Source organism: Pristiophorus japonicus, chromosome 7 (assembly GCF_044704955.1).
Source record: "Pristiophorus japonicus isolate sPriJap1 chromosome 7, sPriJap1.hap1, whole genome shotgun sequence".
In the NCBI taxonomy this organism is placed as follows: domain Eukaryota; kingdom Metazoa; phylum Chordata; class Chondrichthyes; family Pristiophoridae; genus Pristiophorus; species Pristiophorus japonicus.
The window spans coordinates 177,426,371-177,446,191 of NC_091983.1; the positions used below are offsets into that span (position 1 = coordinate 177,426,371).

At 48.4% G+C, this 19,821-nt stretch overlaps 1 long non-coding RNA gene across 1 annotated transcript in view; it reads right to left on the reverse strand.

Moving 5' to 3' along the window:
* Positions 1-6,345: 6,345 nt before the first annotated feature.
* Positions 6,346-19,821, reverse strand: part of LOC139266910 (uncharacterized) — a 41,387-nt gene continuing 27,911 nt past the window's right edge. The window contains exons 2-3 of the long non-coding RNA XR_011593801.1: positions 19,364-19,516; positions 6,346-7,140 (exon numbers count right to left, since the gene is read on the reverse strand). This is a non-coding gene — a long non-coding RNA (uncharacterized lncRNA). The remainder of the gene's footprint in view (positions 7,141-19,363; positions 19,517-19,821) is intronic.

The following is a 19,821-nucleotide window of genomic DNA, read 5'->3' on the forward strand; positions in this document are numbered from 1 at the left end:
CTCTACCTGTTCATGTAGATCAGGGTGAACTAACGAGAGCCTTGTCTTAAGTGTTCTTTTCATGAGCAGTTCTGCAGGTGGGAACCCAGTGAGCGACTGGGGTCTCGTGTGGTAGCTAAGCAGGATTCGGGATAGGCGAGTCTGCAGTGAGCCTTCAGTTACCCGCTTCAAGCCTTGCTTGATGGTTTGCACTGCTCTCTCTGCCTGACCATTGGACACTGGTTTAAACGGGGCAGATGTGACATGTTTGATCCCGTTATGGGTCATGAATTCTTTGAACTCAGCACTGGTAAAACATGGCCCGTTGTCGCTCACCAGGACATCGGGTAAGCCGTGAGTGGCAAACATGGCCCGCAGGCTTTCAGTAGTGGCAGCGGACATGCTAGCTGACATTATCTCACATTCAATCCACTTGGAATACACATCTACAACCACAAGGAACATTTTACCCAAGAACGGGCCTGCATAGTCGACGTGTACTCTAGACCACGATTTGGAGGGCCAGGACCATAAACTTAGCGGTGCCTCCCTGGATACATTGCTTAACTGCGAGTATATATTACACCTGTGAACGTAGGACTCTAAGTCCGCATCGATACCGGGCCACCACACATGGGCTCTGGCTATCGCTTTCATCATTACCATACCTGGGTGGGTACTGTGGAGGTCATTAATGAAGGTGTCTCTGCCCTTCTTGGGGACCACTACTCGATTGCCCCAAAGAAGGCAGTCTGCTTGTATAGACATTTCATCTTTGCGCCGCTGGAACGGCTTTATCTCTTCTTGCATTTCCACTGGGACATTGGACCAGCTCCCATGAAGCACACAGTTTTTGAGTAGAGATAATAAGGGGTCCTGGCTTGTCCAGGTTTTGATCTGCCGGGCAGTGACGGGTGATTGCTCACTCTCAAATGCTTTCATAACCATGGCTAGATCTGCGGGCTGCGCCATTTCCATGCCCGTGGTGAGCAATGGCAGCCTACTGAGAGCATCGGCGCAGTTTTCTGTGCCTGGCCTGTGGCGGATGGCATAGTTGTATGCGGACAACGTGAGCGCCCATTTCTGGATGCGGGCCGATGCATTGGTATTTATCCCTTTACTCTGGGAAAACAGGGATATGAATGGCTTATGGTCAGTTTCCAATTCAAATTTTAGCCCAAACAGGTATTGATGCATTTTCTTTACCCCACAGACACACGCTAATGCTTCTTTCTCAATCATGCTGTAGGCTCTCTCAGCCTTAGACAGACTCCTGGATGCATAAGCAACTGGTTGCAGTTTCCTGAAATCATTAGCTTGTTGCAATACACACCCGACGCCATATGACGACACATCACATGCTAGTACCAAGTGCTTACATGGATCATACAACACAAGCAATTTGTTTGAGCATAACAATTTTCTCGCTTTTACAAAGGCATTTTCTTGGCTTTTGCCCCAAACCCATTCACCCCCTTTTCATAGTAAGACATGCAGTGGTTCTAACAGTGTGCTGAGACCCGGTAAGAAGTTACCAAAGTAGTTCAGGAGTCCCAGAAACGACCGCAGCTGTGTCAAGTTCTGTGGCCTCGATGTGTTCTCGATTGCATCCGTCTTTGCGTTGGTGGGCTTGATGACGTCCGCCGCAAACCTCCTTCCCAAGAATTCCACTTCAGGCACCAGGAAAACGCACTTCGTGCATTTTAATCTTAACCCCCCACGGCTGACTCGACTAAGAACCTCCTCCAGGTTCTGCAGGTGCTCGACTGTGTTCCGACCTGTGACCAAGATGTCGTCCTGGAAAACCACGGTGTGCGGGACTGACTTCTGTAAGCTTTCCATGTTTCTCTGGAATATCGCCGCCGCTGATCGGATTCCAAACAGGCATCTGTTATAAACAAAAAGACCTTTGTGCGTGTTGATGCAGGTGAGGGTCTTCGATGATTCCTCCAGTTACTGCTTCATGTAGGCTGAAGTCAGATCCAGCTTCGTGAATGTCTTTCCTCCCGCCAGCGTTGCAAAGAGGACTGGGATGATAGGACTGGCCCACTCGTTGAACTCGATCGGTGAAATGGTGCCCTCTCTTTGCAGCCGGTCTAGTTCAATCTCTACCCTTTCTCTCATCATGTACAGTACTGCTCTCGCCTTGTGATTGCGCCCCCAGAATTAGGTGGATCTGCACTTTTGCTCCTTGGAATTTCCCAATGCCTAGTTTGAACAGCGAAGGAAATTTGTTTAAGACCTGGGCACACGAAGTGTCGTCAGCGGGCGACAGTGCTCGGACATTATCCCAGTTCCAGCGTATCTTTCCCAGCCAGCTCCTGCCGAGCAGCATGGGACCATCACCCGGTACCACCCAGAGTGGTAGCTTGTGCACCGCTCCATCGTAGGAGACCTTTACGGTAGCACTGCCGATTACAGGAATCAGTTCTTTTGTGTACGTTCTCAGTTTAGTATGAATGGGAGTCAGGACTGGCCTTGAGGCCTTGTTGCACCACAATCTTTCGAAAGCCTTTTTGCCCATGATGGACTGGCTCGCGCCCATGTCCAACTCCATTGACACCGGGAGTCCATTTAGTTCAACATTCAGCATTATCGAGGGACAATTCGTGTACCTCTGCTTCCTCGGTCTGAGGCTCTGGTTCGTCGAGATCCTCCTTCTCTGCAACTTGGTGGTTTGCAGGCTTAACAGGATTTGTAGCTTGGAGGTGTTCCTTCGTTCAACAGCCCTCGCAAACGTACCTTTTGAATCTGCATGAATGGAAACGATGATCACCCCCGCAGCGCCAACAAGGGGTTACTGGCCTTGCATTCATCACCCTTGATGGTGGACTCTGAGATATCTGTGGACATGCAGCTGCAGGTATGTGTGACCTGCCCTGTACATTACAATTTGAAAACAACATCACTTTTATCACTATACTTGTAGCAGCACTTGTATGCTGAGAGATTTGCTTCGTATTGTCACTGGTGGCAATAAACGCCTGGGCTATCGCTATGGCCTTACTCAAGTTTGGGGTCTCTTCAGTCAAAAGTTTGCGAAATATGGTTTTGTTGTCAATGGCAAATACGAAAGAATCTCTGAGCATGTGCTCCAAATGTCCTTCAAATTCGCAATGTCCTGCAAGGTGTCTTAGCTTGGCGACATATCTTGCCACTTCCTGGCCTTCAGACCTTTTGTCAGTGTAGAACTGGTATCTCGCCATCAGAATGCTTTCTTTATGGGTTCAAATTCTCTCGGACTAGTGTGCACAAATCGTTGTACGATTTCTTCGTGGGTTTCGCTGGAGTGAGCAGATTCTTCATGAGGCCATACGTTGATGCCCCACAGACAGTGAGGAAGATCGCTCATTTGGCAGCGTTCTCTTCCCCATCTAGCTCGTTGGCCATGAAGAACATAACATAAGAATTAGGAACAGGAGTAGGCCATCTAGCCCCTCGAGCCTGCTCCGCCATTCAAAAAGATCATGGCTGATCTGACCGTGGACTCATCTCCACTTACCCGCCCGCTCCCCATAACCCTTATTCTCTTATTGGTTAAAAATCTATCTATCTGTGATTTGAATACATTCAATGAGCTAGCCTCAACTGCTTCCTTGGGTAGAGAATTCCACAGATTCACAACCCTCTGGGAGAAGAAATTCCTTCTCAACTCGGTTTTAAATTTGCTCCCCCGTATTTTGAGGCTGTGCCCCCTAGTTCTAGTCTCCCCGACCAGTGGAAACAACCTCTCCGCCTCTATCTTGTCTATCCCTTTCATTATTTTAAATGTTTCTATAAGATCACCCCTCATCCTTCTGAACTCCAACGAGTAAAGACCCAGTCTACTCAATCTATCATCATAAAGTAACCCCGTCATCTCCGGAATCAGCCTAGTGAATCATCTCTGTACCCCCTCCAAAGCAAGTATATCCTTCCTTAAGTAAGGTGACTAAAACTGCATGCAGTACTCCAGGTGCGGCCTCACCAATACCCAGTAAAGTTGCAGCAGGACCTCCCTGCTTTTGTACTCCATCCCTCTCGCAATGAAGGCCAACATTCCATTCGCCTTCCTGATTACCTGCTGCACCTGCAAACTAACTTTTTGGGATTCATGCATAAGGACCCCCAGGTCCCTCTGCACCGCAGCATGTTGTAATTTCTCCCCATTCAAATAATATTCCCTTTTACTGTTTTTTTTTCCAAGATGGATGACCTCACATTTTCCGACATTGTATTCCATCTGCCAAACCTTAGCCCATTCGCTTAACCTATCTAAATCTCTTTGTAGCCTCTCTGTGTCCTCTACACAACCTGCTTTCCCACTAATCTTTGTGTCATCTGCAAATTTTGTTACACTACACTCTGTCCCCTCTTCCAGGTCATCTATGTATATTGTAAACTGTTGTGGTCCCAGCACCGATCCCTGTGGCACACCACTAACCACCAATTTCCAACCCAAAAAGGACCCATTTATCCCGACTCTCTGCTTTCTGTTAGCCAGCCAATTCTCGATCCATGCTAATACATTTCTTCTGACTCTGCGTACCTTTATCTTCTGCAGTAACCTTTTGGTCGCGTCTCTCCACAAAAGTTTCCCAATCATCTCCCTCCGAGAATTTCTCCAGGATGCCCACTGTTCTCTGCTTCTTTGGGTTCGCTATCTGTATCTAGTCGCCAGTTGTTATGTATGGAGAAAGAGTCAGACTGAACACTGTGAGCTCAATGTAAAGTGTGACATTAGTCTTTTGTTGCAGGCCTCCAGAGTGCCTCTCCAGCCTGTGAGGCCTCCTTAAATACCTGTGCTCCCAAGGGATTATGAGATCCCTTGGGACTCCAGGGGATGAGCCCTCTGGTGGCTGTACAGAGTAAATACAAGTTTACATGTATAACACATCTGAACCAGCGTGTCCTTGGAGATGGAGCATGCGGTTTCCACCTGTACGGTCGTGGCCTTCCGCGAGAGGTGGGCGCCAGAGGGACTGGAGTGCATCATCACCCCTGGCAACCAAATTTTAATTTGATTTAATGTCTAAAGGTTCATTTGATTAACTTGCCGGTTTTAGTGCCGCCCACCCCCTACCCCCCCCCCCCCCCACCGCCCCACCTTTAATTCAGGGGGCACTTGAATAATTTGAGTTTTGGTGCCTTCAAAAAAAACATTAAAAAAACAAGGGAGCACCTGAAAAGTTTTTGGAGTCTGCCCCCCACCCCTTTAATCAGGGGGCACTTGATTAAAATATTACATCAAAATAGTTGTAGAGCAGTTGCTGAGCCGGCTGTCGGATTTCTAAACCTCTCTGGGCTCATATTTGACAGTGAGACGATTCTTTCACAACAATTGGCACAGTTTATTAAAAACATACACACATGCACGTTAGCAGCAGTGATCAGTTATCTTAAAAAGACACACATGTGCACTTTGTCAATTATGTTATAACAGAGCTACAATGAGGTTATAATAACAAGTGATATACGTTACGTCCCTTTTGCTGGCTGGTTTGGACACACGGCTTGCTGTTTTAGCTGGTCTTCAGGGATTTTTTTTCCCCAAAAATATTATTTATTTATATAAAATTTTCACAATACATTGGAAAATAGTGCAGTAGCTTGCGGTCAGCAATTCCATACAATTCGTTTAGTTGCTGACAGCAGTTCCATATAATGCACAAGCGTGCATTTCATTTCAAGGTACAGTTTAGTACAATCTGTAAATCACGTTACATGTAGTACTGTGCAAATAAGGGTATTATAAGGAGCAGATGAGAACAGGTTTACATTACCTTCCAGGATACATTTTGATACCGATCACGAATCACATTACATGTAGCAGTATACAGATGAAAGCAGTACACGGAACGGATGGAAATACATTTACATTTCTTGACAAGTTATTAAACAGTGCAGAGACTTTCATTGTACATCGCACAACACAGGTGTTTTTCAGTACATTCTGCTCTATGTATACAAGCAGATTAACAAGTACAGCCCGAGGGGGTTCTGATTCCATCCCCTGGGTTTAACGTGGCAGAATTGCCTTAAACTGTGGCTCTTCCCCATCGTGCCTTTGCGGCGACTGCACCAACCTTTAGTGTGTCCCTCAGCACGTACTCCTGGACTTTGGATTGCGCCAGTCTGCAACACTCGGCCGTCTCCTTGCACTGGAAGACCAGCAAGTTTCGGGAAGACCAAAGTGCGTCTTTCACCGAGTTGATGGCTCTCCAGCAGCAGATGATGTCTGTCTCGGTGTGCCTTCCTGGGAATAGTCCACAGAGCACAGAGTTCTGTGTTACAGAGCTGCTTGGGATGAACCTCGACAGCAACCACTGCATCTCCTTCCAGACCTGCCTTGCAAAGGGGCAGTCCCAAAGGAGATGGATGACAGTCTCATCCGCACCACAGCCGACTCGGGGGCAGAGTGCCATGTCTCTGAAACCCCGGCTGTGCATGAAGGATCTGAAGGGTAGGGCCCTTCTCACCGCCAACCAAGCTACGTCTTGGTGCTTGTGTGTCTTGTGCCGTGTGTCCAAGAGAGAGAAGAGAGGAGAGAAAAGTTCCTGGCTTGCGTTTTTTATATTCCTCAAGGCCATTGTCCTCAGAAAGCTTCCCGATTGGATCTTGACTCTAGGATAGCTCCTTATTGGCTCTCCTCACACATGTGGCTGTCTGGTCTGGCTCAGGCATCTCTGATTAGTTTAAATGGCTTTCCAATACACAAAACCCATGCGGCAGCTCTGGGGGCTTTCATTTTCTTTCTTACAAACCTTAGCCCATGCTGGCAATCTGTCGACTTCTATCTCAACACAAACAGGCCTTTCTGTTAATCTACACTTTTAACATTTATACATACACAGAATCAATTAATAAACACTTTTATTCTTGCAAACTCCCCACCTTGATGGGGAAATATCCTTATTGACCCCTCATATATCATAAGCATTGAGGGGGAGAGGAAGAAAAGTGGGGGGCCTGACTTGGTCCCTACCTCATAAGGTGTAAGGGATTTAATAACAGTCCGACAACAACTCCCCTTCCCGTATCTTCAGTGCACCGTTGCTTCTCAAAGCACATTGATGATTGATGATGTTCGTGAGTCATGCTGCAGCTCCCGCTTCTCCATCTTCCCTCGGCTTCAGTCATGGCCAGTTTCGTCCTGACAATCGTGAGGATCTGTAACATGGTCTGTGGAAAACAAGATCAGTGCAGCATTTACTCTTTGGCAGTTTTTAACTGATTAATGTGAAACCACTTATTGGACCCAAGTTTCGGCCTCAGTTGCTCCTGATTTTTTGGAGCAACTGGTGTAGAACAGAGTATCTTAGAAATTCAAATTCTCGGCATTTAGTTTGCTCCAGTTCTAGTCAGTTAGAACAGTTTCACTTTGGAGTAGAATTTTTTTTTCAAAAGGAGGCATGTCCGGCCACTTACGCCTGTTTTCAAAGTTTCGGCAGTGAAAACTTACTCCAAACTAACTTAGAATGGAGTAAGTGAAGATTTTTGTATGCTCGAAAAAACCTTGTCTACACTTTAGAAAATCAGGCGTAGGTTACAAATCAGGCATAGGGAATGGTGGGGGCGGGGGGGGGTTTAAAGGGAAGTTTACAAACATTAAACACTTCAGATTTACAAATAAAGAGCCATCATCAATAATAAATGATAAAAACATCAATAAATCAACCAATAAATCAATCAAAAAAAATTAATAAGAAATAATTTTTTTTAAATCAATAAATAAAACATTTTCTACTTACCGACTGCAGCACCAGGAGCCCTCCAACAGCATGCTGGGATACCCCCCCCCCCCCCCCCCCCCCAGTGTGTCTCTGTCAGTGTCTCTATCTCTCTGTCTGTCTGTGTGTGTCTCTCACTCTCTGTCTGTCAGTGTCTGTGTTTCTAACAGCGAGGGGAGGGGAAGGGGGGTTAGAGGGGGAGGCAGGGAAGGGGGAGGGATAGGGGAGAAGGGGGAGGGATGGGGGAGAAGGGGGAGGGAAAGGGAGAGAAGGGGGAGGGGGAGAGAAGGGAGAGGAGAAGGGGAAGGGGGGGAGGAGAAGGGGAAGTGGGAGAGGAAAAGGGGAAGGGGGAGGAGGAGAAGGGGAAGGGGGAGGAGAAAGGGGGGAGGAGAAGGGGGGAAGGAGAAGGGGGAAAGGAAAAGGGGGGCATAGGAGAAGGGGGGGGAAATGAGATGGGGGGGGGCGGAGGCTGAACGGGCCGGGCCCAAGACTTCGGGCAGTGCCCGTCTCCAGCACCAGATTTACAGGTAGGTGGCGTTGGGTCGGGTCGGGTCCGGGGTCCGAGGTCGGGAGTGCGGGTCGGGTCGGGGGGAGCACGGGTCGGGGTCGGGGGGGCGGAGGTCGATCAGTTCGGTTCGGGTCGGGGGGGGGGAGGGAGAGGGAGGTCAGGTCGGGTGGGGGGGGCGGGAAGCATGGGTCGGGTCCAGTCCGGGGGCAGGGCGTGGGGAGCAGGAGTCGGGTCGGTGTTGGGGCCCGATCCGGTCCGGTCCGGGGACGGGGGGTGGGGGAGCGGGAGTCGAGTCGGGTCGGGAGAAACCAGGAGCTGGGCGTGGGAGGCAGCCTTATGCACGCAGCCCCAGTGAGGCCATTCGGCCAGGGCTAGGGGCTGCGTGCTTCGGGCCCCTCCCACACAGTTTTGGGTGCCTGGAGCTACTGCACATGCGCGCCCACTGTAGCGTGCATGTGCAGAGGTCCTGGCACTGTTTTCAGCGCAGGGACCTAGCTCTGCCCCCCACAGCTCGTGCTGCGCCACGCCCGGCTCAAGAGGATCTGCAGGGAGCCGGAGAATCTGTACGTTTTTTTTAGGCGCACTTTGTGGCGCGAAAAACGGGCGTCCAGGTCGGGGCTGTGCCGTTCTAGGCACAGCCCGAAACTTGGGCCCATTGTACTTAACGCCCTTTTCCCCGGGAACTGAATCAAATAGACCGTGGGGTTCAATCGGTCTATAATCTTAAGCGGTCCCCACCACCTAGGCTCAAAGGCAGCTTCTTTTTCCCATAATTTGGAATCATTACTGAGTCTCTCACCTCGTATACAAAGGGACGTACTTTCTTGTCAAAGTACTTTTTAATTTGTCTTTTTGACTTCCCCAATTTGATGGCCACAAATCGATTGATCTGATCAGTGTGATCCATCACTTGTTCCCACCACTTGTAACTACATGTTTTCATTGTCAGGGGACTCATCCCTTGAGCCTCCTCCGGGAAATCCCCTCCGTGCCTTTCAGTTCTGCATGAAGGGGTTTCCTGTATGAGCTGCTCTTGCACACTCTCCATGTTGCCATCCTCGTCTGCCGGCCGGACACACCATGGCACACCATCTTGCCGTCCGGAGGAGGCGGTGGTCCCCAATGGAGTGCACTCTATGCAGAATTCCTCCCTATATTTATTGTGAACTTGGCCTGGAGGGTGTTGCACGGAGCAGTCCCGTGCAATAAGTTTTTAAGTTGTTTCACGGGCACCTAAGCCGCCTGCAATTTCTGCGGTCTGGAAGAGTCCGTGTTCCACGTTTTTATTGAATGTGCGAGGTTGCAGCCCCTCTTCCAATATCTGAAGGGGCTGCTCCTCAAATTCTGGTTGCACTTCAGTCCCACACTTCTGATCTTTGGGCACCCTGTGCAGAGGAGAGCGGGCAGGTCGGAAGGCCTCGTAGGACTGCTCCTGGGCATGGCCAAGGGGGCCATCAGCCGGTCCAGGCAGTGGGAGGTCATTCAGCCCGACTGCCTGCCTCTCTAACGCAGTTGCACCCGAGCCAGGGTGTCCCTGGAGATGGAGCACGCGGTGTCCACCGGTACGCTCTCGGCCTTCCATGAGAGGTGGGCACCGGAGGGACTGGCGTGCATCATCACGCCCGGCAACCAAATTTTAATTTGATTTAAAAACTGAGAACCTGTGCTGCCTGCTTTACTGCCGTTTTGAGCTTCTTTGAAAGTTTAATTTTAAGTATAGGGGCAATACTGACAATGCCATACCTTGTGTGAGCGTTCTGCATCATTGTGCTACTAGGGAAGACAATTTATTGGAGCTCATCACTTCAGGAATATCAGAGCCCATAGGCTGCTGAGCAGGAGGCCTTACCCACCTCGGGTATATCGAGAAAGGCGTTCATACTTGCACCTGAGTGATGCAGAATGTGTCAGAAGGCTGTGTTTCCGCAGAGAAGTTGTCTGTGAGATCTTTGAGATGCAGAGACCAGGCCTGCAGCCAAGAAGCAGCAGGTGGACTTGTCAGTGGAAGTGAAGATTACAGCTGCACTTTCATTCTATGCCTCCAGATCATTTCAAGCTACAGTTGGAGATGTGTGCACCATCTCTCAACATGCAATACAAGTCTCCATTCGCCAGGTCACGGCTGCACTGTATGCTTGGAGGAATGACTTCATCAAGTTTCCAATGACCGCCCAAGTAATCCATGACAGGGCTGTGGGGTTTTCAAGGATTTCTGGCTTCCCAAAGGTATAGAGCTGCATTGATTGTACCCACATCTCCTTGCGAGCACCCTTGGAGGATTCCGAGATGTTCAGGAATAGAAAAGGCTTCCACTCCATCGATGTGCAGCTCGTGTGTGACAACATACATCGCATCATGTCAGTCGATGCAAGATACCCTGGCAGCACCCATGATGCGTTCATCCTACGCGAAGCCTTATATCTGGCATGTTTGAGCAGCAGCCAGAAGGGCAGAGCTGGCTACTGGGAGATAAAGGGTACGGCCTCGCCACCTAGCTCATGACACCCCTATGCGTAACCCGGACGGAAGCTGACCGTCAATACAACATGTTGCACATTGCGACGCACAGCATCATAGAGAGGACCATTGGCATCTTGAAACAGCATTTCCGATGCCTGGACCATTCCGGAGGCTACTTGCAATACTCTCCTGAGATTGTCAGTCAGTTCACTGTTGTGTGCTGCATGCTGCATAACTTAGTCATCATGAGGCAGCAGCTGGTAGTTGAAGCAGACCCACCCGTGGTGAGAGTGGCTGATGATAATGATGTGGAAGATGCAGGTGATGAGCAGGAGGAGGAGGAGGATGATGATGAGGATGAGGAAATCATGCAAGTGCCTGAGGCCGGAGCATGATGGTTGAAGAGGGCGGGCTCCTTTAACGATTGTTCAAGCCTTGCGCCAGCAGTTCATCCTTGAATGCTTTACTAATGCCTGAGGGCTCAGCGACAACTATTCCACATGGACATGGTTATTTTTTGGAGCTGTTCTGTAATGTTGTGTTGTGTTAATGGAACATGATTCAGTTTTACTGTAAAATATATTTTATTCAAAAGTTTACAATGTACTTAACTTTACTGTAATAAAATTATTCTTGTATCAAACTTTACTTTAATATGACTCTTTAAGATCACTTAAAAAGTTTAAGATTACTTATAAACTTGTAAATTTACATAGCTTACAAAAAAACTTTTAATGTGAGAACATTTACACTCTAAAATCACTTAAACTTTAAGATCACTTATAAAGTTGTAAATTTACATAACTTACAAAAAACTTTTAATTTGGGAACAGTTACAGCAGTAACAACATCAACAACAACAGCAGCAAAGAAAGGCTGCACCCATCTCTCATCCTCCTTAGTCTAACACCGCCCGCTGTGCTTGGTCTTGGACTGCGGTGGTGCAGTGATTTTGGGTTTGGTACCAAGCTTATTCCTTCTAACATCTCTGGTAATGCGCACTTCTTCTTTGGGGAGGACCGGTGATAATGTGGAGTGCCCGGCTTGCGGCTCTTCAGAGGCTGGTGTGGGGATTGCACTGGGAATGGGGCAGTTGATTCTGTCAATGGGCGCATGATCTAGGTATGTTCCCTTATTGCAGCAGCTAACTCACACATGCCCTCCCTCATGCACCCTGACAGTGTCGCAGCGGACTGAAACATTCCTTCCCTCGTGGCCAGTATCATTGCCAGTGTCATCCTTTGCACTACCTCTGACATACCCTCCCTCACTGCCAGTGCCATGTTTTGCACTACCTCTGACATTCCCTCCCTCATGGACACTATTCCCTCACTGATGGTCCCGGACATCGTTCCCATTTCCCGTGTCATTGCTGTTACTTCTCCCGAAAGTCTCGCTACCTCATCACTCACCCCACTGATGGTGTCCAGGAGTGATCGGGTAAGGTCAATGCTCTCTGCACTCAATGACATGATCTGAACCACATCTGTTGCATCCTGCATCTTGGGAGAGCATGGTCGATTTCTCCTTCTCCTCACCCTGGGTCTGCCCCGCTGCATCCCTGTAGGACCCGCAGCCTCGAACGGTGGGGCCCTGGGTCTGCCTCGCGGCATCCCACTGGGACCCGCAGACTCGGACGGTGGGGCCCTGGGTCTGCCTCGTGGCATCCCAGTGGGACCCGCATCCTTGGACGATGGGGCCCTGGGTGTTACTTGTTGCATCCCATTGGGACCCGCAACCTCGGAATGTGTGAAACCATGGAATATCCTGCCAGAACTAAAACCACTAGTCACGGAAGGGGCTGGCAACTCCATGAACTGCACCTGCTCCATATTCAGAACAAAAGTGGCAGCTTCATCCAGCTCAGGCCACTCCTCCTCCTCCCCACATTCTTGGTCTGGAGGGTTGGCTTGTAAGATGTTCTCTTCAGGTTCGTCCACGTCTGAATCTTCTTCTGCATCTTCAGGATTGGCCTCAAGATCTGCAAAATATAACAGAACAGTCAAATGGTTAGCAGTAGAGGAGGGGGCAGGATGGGTGGCATGAGTAGGCTCACACATAGCAGGCCAGGCAGCAGGTTGATTTGAAGGGCCACGATGAATTTTCAGGACTTACCCTCACCCTCGAGTGTGGGCCCAGCTTGTGCAGGACTGATTGTTTTTCTCCAGGCAGGACCCATCAAAGCAGCAACCCTCTCTTCCAAGGGTGTCAGTGCGTGCACATTTGCCGAGCCTCCTCCTGTTTGAGTACTTTCCCTTTTGTTGTGGATCAATTTCTTCTGCAAAAATAAAAATGCAACTTTTTAGAGAGGGTGTCTTTCTGCTGGGTGGGACATATACAGCTGGTCACATTTACAATTGCAATTGCATTGAATAAATGAAAATATTACTTACACTAACTATTTGACCAAGGTCCTACCATTTCTGTTTACACTGGCTTCCAGATCTCTTGGTGTTCACCACTGTACAGAAATCTTCTGCAACTTGGTTCCAGGGTTTCTTCATTTCTTTTGGTGGCACTTTTATGTGACCTCTGCTGGTATGCAGCTCCTGCCATCTATTCTCAATCACAGGAACTAGTGTCTCCACTTCTTCCAGCAAGAAATTCTTTGTCCTTGGTCCACGTTGCTGCATTGCTGTATTGCTGCAGCTGCTCTAAGAGCACTTTTCCAATGCTCTTAGACATACAGTACTGATTTTGCATGCAGCAGTGATTTTTCCAAACACAGCACTCCTTCTGGCACGCAGACACAAGTAGCTCTTTAAAAATGGCCGATTGCCAACTCGGAGCGCTACTGCACTCCAAGTTGGCAATTTTCTCCACTGCGCGTGTGCAGATGTCCCGGTACATTTTCTAGCACGGAACGCAGGCTCCACCCTCTGAGGCAACTGGCCACGCTGCGCGGCTGCAGAGAAGAGGCCAGACAGCGGCGAAAGTTGGATCATTTTTTTCTGGAGCTTTTTCGGACGTACTGAAGCGGTGCAACTCGGGTAAGTAATTAAAAAACGGACTTGGCCAAAATTGAGCCATGTGAAACTATCGGATTGTCATTAAAAAACCCATCTGGTTCACTAATGTCCTTTAGGGAAGGAAATCTGCTGTCCTTTCCTGATCTGGCCAATATATGACTCCAAACCCACAGCAATGAGGTTGACTCTTAACTGTCCTCTGAAATAACCCAGCAAGCCACTCAGTTGTAGCAAACCGCTACAATAAATAATAAGAATAAAGCCGGACGGACCACCCAACCTCAACCTCGGCACCGGCTTCGGACATGACAACGGCACACCCAGCCCAGTCGGCCTTGCAAAGCCCTCGGCACTACCATCTGCGGACTTGTGCCAAAATTTTGAGAGCAGTCCTACAGACTAATCAAGCAACAGCCTGACTTAGTCATACTCACAGCTGGCTGAGTCCTGAACGACACAGCTGGCAGACTGGACCTGCAGCAGGTGGTGAGAGAACCAACACGAGGGAAAAACCTACTTGACCTTGTCCTCACCAATCTACCTGTCACAGATGCATCTGTCCATGCAGTAATCACCGCACAGTCATTGTGGAGACGAAGTCATGTCTTCACACTAAAGACACCCTCCATCGTGTTGTGTGGCACTACCACCGTACTAAATGGGATAGATTCAGAACAGATCTAGCAGCTCAAAACTTACCATCCATGAGGTGCAGTGGGCCATCAGCAGCAGGAGAATTGTATTCCATCATAATATGTAAACTCATGGCCTGGCATATCCCACACTCTAACATTATCATCAAGCCAGGGGACCAACCCTGGTTCATTGAGGTGTGTAGAAGAGCATGCCAGGAGCAGCACCAGGTGTATTTTAAGATGAGGTACCAACCTGGGGAAGCTGCAACATGGAACTACATGCATGCAAAGCAGTGGAAGCAGCATGCTACAAACAGAGCTAGGCGATCCCACAATCAATGGATCAGATCAAATCTCTACAGTACCTACCACATCCAATTGTGAGTGGTGGTGGACAATTAATGATTTAGACGAGGGGATTAAATGTAGTATCTCCAAATTTGCGGATGACACTAAGTTGGGTGGCAGTGTGAGCTGCGAGGAGGATGCTATGAGGCTGCAGAGTGACTTGGATAGGTTAGGTGAGTGGGCAAATTCATGGCAGATGAAGTATAATGTGGATAAATGTGAGGTTATCCACTTTGGTGGTAAAAACAGAGAGACAGACTATTATCTGAATGATGACAGATTAGGAAAAGGGGAGGTGCAACGAGACCTGGGTGTCATGGTACATCAGTCATTGAAGGTTGGCATGCAGGTACAGCAGGCGGTTAAGAAAGCAAATGGCATGTTGGCCTTCATAGCGAGAGGATTTGAGTATGGGGCAGGGAGGTGTTACTACAGTTGTACAGGGCCTTGGTGAGGCCACACCTGGAATATTGTGTACAGTTTTGGTCTCCTAACTTGAGGAAGGACATTCTTGCTATTGAGGGAGTGCAGCGAAGGTTCACCAGACTGATTCCCAGGATGGCGGGACTGACATATCAAGAAAGACTGGATCAACTGGGCTTGTATTCACTGGAGTTCAGACGAATGAGAGGGGATCTCATAGAAACGTTTAAAATTCTGACAGGTTTAAACAGGTTAGATGCAGGAAGAATGTTCCCAATGTTGGGGAAGTCCAGAACCAGGGGTCACAGCCTAAGAATAAGGGGTAAGCCATTTAGGACCGAGATGAGAAGAAACTTCTTCGCCCAGAGAGTGGTGAACCTGTGGAATTCTCTACCACAGAAAGTTGTTGAGGCCAATTCACTAAATATATTCAAAAAGGAGTTAGATGTAGTCTTTACTACTGGGGGGATCAAGGGGTCTGGCGAGAAAGCAGTAATGGGGTACTGAAGTTGCATGTTCAGCCATGAACTCATTGAATGGCGGTGCAGGCTCGAAGGGTCGAATGGCCTACTCCTGCACCTATTTTCTATGTTTCTATGTTTCTAATTAACAGGAGGAGGCTCAATGATTATCCCCATCATCAATGATGGCGGAGCCCAGCAAACAAATGCAAACGACAAGGCTGAAGCGTTTGCAACCATCTTCAGCCAGAAATGGCGAGTACATAATGCATATCGGCATCCTTCTGAGGTTCCCACCATCACAGAGGCCAGTCTTCAACCAATTCGATTCACTCCATGTGATATCAAGAGGCAGTTGAGCGCACTGGTTACAACAAAGGCTATGGGCCTCGATAATATCCCGGCTGTCGTGCTGAAGACTTGTAGTCCAAAAGTAGCCAAGCTGTTCCAGTACAACTACAACATTGGCATCTACCCGACAATGTGGAAAACTGCCCAGATATGTCCTGTCCACAACAAGGAGGACAAACAAATCCAATCCGGCCAATTATTGCCCCATCAGTCTATTTTCAATCATCAGCAAAGTGATGAAAGGTGTCATCGGCAGTGCTATCAAGTGGCAGTTACTCACCAATAACCTGCTCACTGATGCTCAGTTTGGGTTCTGCCAGGACCACTCGGCTCCAGACCTCATTACAACCTTGGTCCAAACATGAACAAAAGAGCTGAATTCCAGAGGTGAGATGAGAGTGACTGCCATTGACATAGAATCATAGAAGAATTATGACGCAGAAAGAAGCAATTTGGCCCATCATGGCCATGCCGGTCAAAAAAGAGCCCACCTTCCAGCACTAGGTCCTTAGCCCTGTTGATCATGGCCCTTGAAGAACATAAGAACATAAGAAATAGGAGTAGGAGTAGGCTATTTGGCCCCTCGAGCCTGCTCTGCCATTCAATAAGATCATGGCTGATCTGATCATGCGCTCAGCTCCACTTCCCTGCCCGCTCCCCATAGCTCCGTCTTAAATATATTTGTGCTGTTTCTGTCAGAGTGTGGCATACGGCGAGCGATAACTCTGATTCTCCAGCTCGCTTCAACACTACACCAAGAAATATGGCTAAAAGTTAGAGCTTCAGAATCCAAATCTTTTAATATCTGCAGTGTAAACTGTTGGCAAAAAATAAAGACAGATCTAGAATTCTTGTAATACAACAGGACCAATTTACAAAGCAGCAATGTGGATAAATTATTTATCTCTTACTGTACATCAAAGATAAAATACAATAATTTCAGAACGATTAGATAAGGAGAAGTTACTTACATAACTGTACTTCTAGGAAGATTTGCAAATACAGAAGTTTTGTTTCTGGCTAACAAAAGTTAAAGATAGTTCTAGCTAACATGGAGGCAGGTCCATGCTTCCTCTCTCTCTCTCTCTCTCCCTTTCTTTCTGCTTGTCTGTGTCCAATCAGAGAACACCACCCAGTGGCGGGAAAATGGAAATACAGCATACAATGCCTCCAATCAGTCAAGAAGCACCACAGCCCATCACACTCCCTGTCTAAAAATAACAAGGATTGAAATTTTTACTTGTTAGATTTCAGTTCCTCTTAATTCATGGGATGGCTTCGAGGCGGGCATCGTCTGTCCGAGTACGAGATCAGTCTCGGGTAGCTGCAACGCGTGCCATCGCTGCAAATCATACCATCCATCTTACGTACCCTTCCATCATCAGTGGGATTGGACTTGGAGGCACGTACAAGTGGCCAGTCGTTCCGAGGAAGTTCTTTCTGCCGGAGGGGAACGACATCCCCAACAGAGGCGTCTGGCTTAGCCTCGTTCATCTTGTGTCGAGGCTGCCGACTCTGCAGATGCTTCTTCCTCCATCGAATCCGGAGTTGACTGCAGGTCATTGGGCCCGTCGCTCTTGTCGTCATCCATACAGATCCGGTTGCGCCAAATTGCCAGCTGGTGCCTGGAGGGGCTGAGTTTTCAGAGCCACGAGTTAAGGTGAGCACATTCTGTCATGATCTTAACTGAATGTTGGCGTCAGATGGTCATGGCCTTCGGTGGCTGAAGGATAGTACGGTTGACGGAGGCATGGACTTCCTCATTTGCCCCGCTTGGACAAACCTGTCCAGAGAGTGTCCAGCCTAGGTCCGTACATTGTGCCCACAGTGCTCCTCTTGGCCCATTGCAAGACTCCCTGATCTTGAGGGGCTCAGGGCAGTTTCTTCCAATGGGGAGGATGATGGGTCGGGTATCCTTTTCGCCACTGACCTGAGGTGGGGGAACCTCTCGCAGAAATCGGGACGTGGGATCTCGCTTCTGTTTCCGGGGATGTGGGCATTCTCGATGATGGTAGGCAGCTGTTTGGGCTTTCCATCTGCTGCTTCAACAACCAGACTGCCTGCTCATCTCCCTTCCACCGTGATCCTGTCTCCACCGCAAGTGGAAAGCTAGTAGGGGATAGCTGGGCCTGGGAGGTCTAGAGCTTCGAGGATTTCGGGGTCCCCAAAACAGGCATTAGATTGGTCGTCCAGCACAGCGTAGCCAAGAATACATTTTGAGGAATGATCCCTGTGGTAGATTCAGCATTCAACGATCTTACAACAAACTTCTGTTGCCAGACCGGGCACATTGGCCCTGGTTCTGGCTCTCCCTGTTCTGGCTTGCCTACCTCTCCCCTCTGCTGCCAACTCAGTGCCACAGGTGGTGATGGTTCACTATCCTTGTCCGCCCCGCAACTGATTTAACCCTCCTGCTGCTGAACCGGTGTCGTCACCGGTGCTACAGGTAGTGGCCGGACAGTTTCCTCCTTCTCTTCCAGGTTTACCTGGGGCGTACCCGGGCTTATTAGGCATACCATGCCTTTTGCCTTGGGCAGAGCAAGGTTTAAACTTTTAATTTGTTGCTAGCAGGGACCGTGGTCTCCCGAATCAAACCCATTAGTGCCCGCTACTTTATACACTGCCTGCACATCTTTTAATCTTTCCTGGAGCTCTTTTACTTGTAGGGTGAGGCGAGTGGTTTCCTCCCTCGGTGACTTTTCATTATTTTTGGCCTTGGTAACCTGACATTGAAAATAGTCCTGACTGTTTTTAAACCTTTCCATTATCTGGGTCCTTTCCTGTTTTAGCTTACGGAGTTCTCCCCATAACCTCTCTTCTGCCATAACTCTTTCCTGATAGTTCTCTGCGCATTCCTATAACTCTGCCTGTAGTGTCTCATTGGTTTTATCTCGGAGTTGGACCTGTCGCTATAGACAGACCAACCAAATTGCCTTCTCTACTGCTTCTTTGTGATCCTTGCTTGCTGTCCACTGGGCTGCAGTGTCAGCTGGACGCTCAGCGCGCAATAGACTAAGCACCCATTCTTTAGTTACATTGACCTTTTTATACACGTATGAGGAAATCCTCTCTTCCATCTTGGTTCTTTGCCCCAAACCAGCACTCTCCACATCACACCCGTTGTACCAGAGTTCTGCCGCGATCGCCATTTTGTAAGGGGGTGGTCTCTATCATGGGGTCAGGTTCACCTCTGACCAACTTGAATGGTTCGAATCGCTCCCACTCCCTTGGGTTCTAGACTCTGGATTTATTTGGGGGATGTGAAAACGTGCAAAGGACAACTGGTCTGATGCAAAAGAACTTTGATTTTATTGCAGACAAGAAAATACAATGTCAAACTTATAATCACTCTAATAAGAAACAATACTAGAAAAAAAATGCAATGTCAAACTTAGAATCACTCTAATAAAGAACAATACATTGCACATTCAAAGGGGGGTACAGTAGAATTACACCTCCCACCTCCCAATACCTAATTCTAGCTAGGCTGAACTCCAGGTCAGGCAGGTACCATGCTTACCAATCCTTTTGTCAGTTAGCAGTAGATCATGGTTTCGGGCTTCGCTGGATGCGGTAGGGTCTGCTTGCCGTACCTCAAACGTTGGAGAAGACTTCTTGCTGCGCAATCTTCAGTTGGGTTGAGTCCGCTGATGCGGTAAGGCGCGTTTTGGATCTATGGGGTAAGTACCCAGTTTTCTTCATTAGAAATAGGTTCAAAGTCTCTTTAGGTAATGCTTTCACCTGTTGGTAGTCAGGCCTTAGATTGTAAAAAAAAACATAGAAACATAGAAAATAGGTGCAGGAGTAGGCCATTTGGCCCTTCGAGCCTGCACCACCATTCAATGAGTTCATGGCTGAACATGGAACTTCAGTACCCCACTCCTGCTTTCTTGCCATATCCCTTGATCCCCCTAGTAGTAAGGACTACATCTAACTCCTTTTTGAATATATTTAGTGAATTGGCCTCAACAACTTTCT